Source organism: Crassostrea angulata, chromosome 10 (assembly GCF_025612915.1).
Source record: "Crassostrea angulata isolate pt1a10 chromosome 10, ASM2561291v2, whole genome shotgun sequence".
In the NCBI taxonomy this organism is placed as follows: Eukaryota; Metazoa; Mollusca; class Bivalvia; order Ostreida; family Ostreidae; genus Magallana; species Magallana angulata.
The window spans coordinates 54,172,849-54,178,081 of NC_069120.1; the positions used below are offsets into that span (position 1 = coordinate 54,172,849).

Here is a 5,233-nt window from a genome sequence, read left to right on the forward strand (position 1 = left end):
ATCATTTTTGAATTCAACTACTTATTTAACACGTTCTAATCGGCCACGCAGAACAAATGTTTGCAATGTTTGTCGCGGACCCGCGAATGTAAACAGTAACGAACGGCATTGTAGTAAAGAGAGAGCGTAATGCAGAAGATAAGTTGTGCATTTTTCGGTGTACACATGCATTTTCAAGTTACTGTGAAACATATGAACATGCACAGGGAACAGGGATATATTCTCGTGTGAATCGTTTACGAGGAAATTCTGACAGCCACACTTCTGTCGACCATGTCGACGGATGTTTATGTTTCCATTGATCAGCCGTTGATAAGCTACGAGTAATAAAGGGGAAAAGATGGACATTAAAGTGTGTGATCTATGTGGATGTTACTGAAGAAGGTGAGGCCTTTTATTCCTTTTAAAGTTTCTTGTCTATAGTGGTTAAAATGTCAGCATGTTAACTGGTTAACATTTAGTCTATAGATGTACATGTAAGTACGTGCACACTGTCACTGATGTATGTTATTTTTCTAGTCCAGACAATATAAATCCTTTTAACAGAATTGAATCCCAAATGTTGTACCTTTCACTTGTTTTTTTCTCCTTTTTTACCAGAATTTTGTGTAAATTAAAATTCAATTTATTGACAAAATCCACATGTGGCGAAAGTCATACATACAGTATACAAATATACATGTAGTTGGTACTGTACATAGATTTTCTTATTATATGTCCATCGCGTATGAATTTACAAATATATCTTGATGATTTAACATCTGCTGGGTTAAGAATTTTATAAGAATTACAGAGTTAGATGTTTTGTTATGGTGTGGGTGTTTAATGTTTACTAACGTGTAATTTTTACATTGTTTACTGGATGTTTAGACTTGCTCGAGGTTCATTGGTGACTAGCTAGCTGGAAAGGATGACCGAATTTATCTATTTAAAAAAAAATCAGATTGTGAATTTTCAACTCAAAATTCAAAGCAGGGTCTAATTAGAAACATATGATCATATTCTTGTGCGGAAGACTCCAAATGTAGACATAAATACCCTGTAGACATACATGTAACATCAAGTAAATAAAATTGTTTACTTCAGACTTCAGAGTTAAAACATGACTAAAAAGTCTTTAATATTTTTATGATGCCGATCAATGTATCATTAGAGAGGTTTGGCAGACCAACGGGTACCCGGTACATGTACTTGTACATGTAGTTTACAAGTTAGAACTATGCTACCACTCTACCAGTTCACATAATTTATCTTGTTTAGCAGTTTTGATATGTACTTGAATTGTCCTTGTTAATGTTTAAAATGTAATTTTTCATTTATATTCTCTTTTTTTAATCTGACTACTGGCAGTACTGGCATGCCAGCAGTTCTTGTCAAGGACCATTTCTCGCTGGTGCAATGTTACATCATATTTTCGTATATAATTTTATGTGTTGATAAAATGACGTAACAATGCACTGATGAAAAATGGTACTCAACGATAACTGATCGCACGCCAATATTGATTAATTACAGACAAAAACTGAAGGTTGCAAGTGTTATTTTTTTATTGAACACCATTGTTTAAAATAACTTTTTATATATGTGACGGTCAGACCGGTTTAAATACCAGTGTTCAGTTGGTAGAGCACCTGACTAGAGATTCAGGGGGCCCAGGTTTAATTCCTGGTTTGGTCCTTCATTATTTCTCCCATCCTGTTACAATATTAAGGCTTGGACGTTTCTGTACTTAGCCGATTCGGTACATATCACTATACATGAGATGCGATACGATACATATCACGATACATTGCAACTAAATGAAAACATTAATAAGGGTTAAAAATTTATTCAATCTGTCGATGTATTACCGCATGTCCAAAGTTATTTTGATATATTTAAAATGAGCGTTGCACAATTTACAAATTACTTAAGTCTCATATACACTACTTTTTCATTAACAAGTAATCCAAAAGTTGTCCACACTCCAGATTTAGCTTCCTAACAGGTTTGACAACTTTACGAGGTTTTCCGCCATCTTTGTACTTTCATATTAGGCGCGCAGACTAAAAATAGCCGATATATGAAGCTCAGATATTTTTGGAAAATAAAAAAAAGACCGCATAGGTATCGTAATGTATTAATGGTAAATGTAACAATCCAAATATCGTCAAAATAAATACCGTGATGCACCGGTGCATCGGTGGATCGTTCCATCCCTATACAATATTGGTGTTGTAACCAACCCCTGGAACTGACAGGTTAACTCCTGCCAGGGGAAGAGCCAGGGGTGATCTTTGAGGGTGAAGATCATTTAAGGGGGGGGGGAATGTGACGGTCAGACTGGTTTGAATACCGGTGCCAGATACATGTAGCTCAGTTGGTAGAGCACTTGACTAGAGATTCAGAGGGCAAGGTTCGAATCCCAGTCTGTTCTGTCATTATTTCTCCCATCTTGTACATATATATCAGATCTATTCAAGTCAGTGTCAGCTACATTATGCATAAACAATTTTACCCGCTCCTAAACCACAAACTTTCTTATAAGTGGATTCAGCTTACCGCTGATTGGCTGCTGTTGCAGCAGACTTATAATATATGCACGCACAAAACACAATGAACTTATCAGAGAATGAAAAATTCGAGTTACTTTCAACTGTTGGAATTTGGGTATTTTTTAAAAATGTATACTTGTGACAAAACATTTAAGAAATAAACAACGTTATTTAGTGAACATGGCGTTATGAATAGCAATTGCTCTGTTGGCATATTCCATGATGCGCGCTAGCGCATCATGGAAAATATGCCAGCAGAGCAGTTGCTATTCATAACGCCATGTTCACTAAATAATCGTTGTTTATTACTTATATTTGCATTTTACCACTCGCAAATACCCTGTATTAGCCTAGACCTTGACATTTAGCTATTACATCAAAAGTAAACATTCAGACTGTAATGTATCTTTTTAATTCACATAGATTTGTTAACAGAATCAATGATATGTTATAACAGTAATTCCTTTAAATTGTTATCAAAAACATGTTTTAATATTACATGTAAATGCGTCAATTTTAATGGAGATGGAGAAAAACACATGATGTATCGTATAGTGGTATAAATCTATAACGTCATGGAAAAGTATATATAACGTTACACCTTTATGACGTCATAGTATACTGACAGAGCAATTGCGATTATAGAGATATAATTGCAGCTCCTCCGTATGGGCTTACAGTGGGAAAGAACAATGGAAATGCAAATATATGATTATGTGGTACATACAGCTGTAGCTTTATGAAGAAAATTTGGGTTAGACATATATATCTACCATGCAAGTAAATGATATTTACTAAAACTTCCAATTTATGACGCACAAAATATACGCTAGTTTTATAAAGATTGACATACATGTAATGTAACACATTCTGTGAAAAATAATCTATTAAAAATTCTTCATTAAAGCTGCTTGGTCCGATTTTTTTGTAAATACAGTATCAAAATTTTTTTCATACAAATCATTAATCTTAGAAAGTTATGGACTTTCTCCTATTTACACCAGCAGAATCAGTCTTCTTTCAAAGTTAGAAATATTCAAAGTAAATAAAAATAATTTCTCTTTGGGCAAACGAAAAAACAAACCAAAATGCATCACGGGAATGTTTAGAAAAGGAAACCGCTTGGTTTCGTCCCCCGAATGATTGGGGTTATTCAACCCGCATGCTATGCATCGATTGTAAAGAAAGCAGACTTAAATTTGGAAATATTAGCGAACAAAACGTACACATGTTTATTTGTAATTGTCTGATCATTTCGACTTTTATTTAAAGCGATGTCAAAGTCGTAATACAACCATACCCGTCTCGTCGTCAGGGGTGAAATTTAACATGAGGCGAAATAACGCGGTACCTTTTAATGTCGTTTGTTTTGTTAGCAAATTTTGTACGTATTTTTCTTCATTGAAATTTGGCATAATTGACGGGTAAAACTACTGCAATGTCTATTATTATACATATACTAAGCATAGCCATCGTTTAAAAGCGTGCATCAAATTTGATATAAAATCGGACCAAGCAGCTTTAAGTTTACTCATACATGTTTTATGCTTATTACACATAGTATTGTTTTTAAAAAATGTAATTTAAAAGAAAAGAAACCAAAACCCTTGCCAAATTTATTTGCAAAAAAAAAACCCGGTAGAATTGATAAAACATGGTATACCAGAAGGAAATACATGTACTTTGACGCTGTTCAGATGGGTAATATTCCTTTGTAATTTTCGAATTGAAATGTTTGACTGTTGCACTACAAGAAATAAACTCTAGCTCTCTCTCTCTCTCAAACTCTCTCTCAATCTAATAAGTGTCTATACCTAAGAATTTTTTTAAATATTATATTATGACTTGATAAGCAAATTTTTGATCTTGTACTGCCTAAATGTTATGTCATGTATTGGGATATGTAATACTTATTACACTGCATGGTCAGTGTATTTTTACCAGAAATAATATGCATATGTTAATGTAAACACAGCTATTACTAGAACATGTATGTAAACACAGCTAATTATTTATTTTTCATTTCAGCTCAAAACGGACTCTTGTTCCGACATGGCACCACATTGCTTTTACCTGTTGATTCTTGTGGGTCAGCTCTTGAGATTAACCTGTCACCTCTATCCACATGCATATTGCTTGTGTTCTACAGACTTTTTACCGGTAATTCAAATTAAATCGGATAATGCATGAACAATAATGGAACTTTATGAAAGCATCATCCCATGTTGTGGTTTGTGTTTGATAAGAAATTATGAAAAACAAAATTAAGGCTATTTAAAGAAATTCATAATTGTTGTGAAAATTTGTTTTTCAATAAAAGTATGCAATTATGTTTCCTTTATTTTTTATTTCATAAAGGTATTTAGATGTGTTTACATAATTGAACCCCCCCCCCCACCCCATCCAATTGTCTGCATTAAGATTACATGTAGGATATGTGAATGTACATTTGACTTTGAAATAATAACTGCTGTGATAATTACTTTTGAAATGAACATGAAACAACCTATTTCTACCTTTCTAAGGTATATATGCATAAAAAAAGGAGAAAAACATGTCAAATTTTGAACATTTTTCATGTCTCCAGCTACCTGGGTGTTTGAATTTTATTTTAATTTAAGGCAGATGTCTAACTTGTAGGTTGTATCTTACTGTTTTAGCATGGTTAGAAGGAGACTAGAAATCAAAATAGATTAGAT

General features: G+C 33.5%; 1 long non-coding RNA gene across 1 annotated transcript; it reads left to right on the plus strand.

Moving 5' to 3' along the window:
• The first annotated feature begins 218 nt into the window (after positions 1-218).
• LOC128164539 (uncharacterized) lies at positions 219-4,866 on the plus strand. Its single transcript, XR_008240958.1, has 2 exons — positions 219-384; positions 4,563-4,866. It is a non-coding gene; the product is annotated as an uncharacterized LOC128164539 (long non-coding RNA).
• Positions 4,867-5,233: the final 367 nt, after the last annotated feature.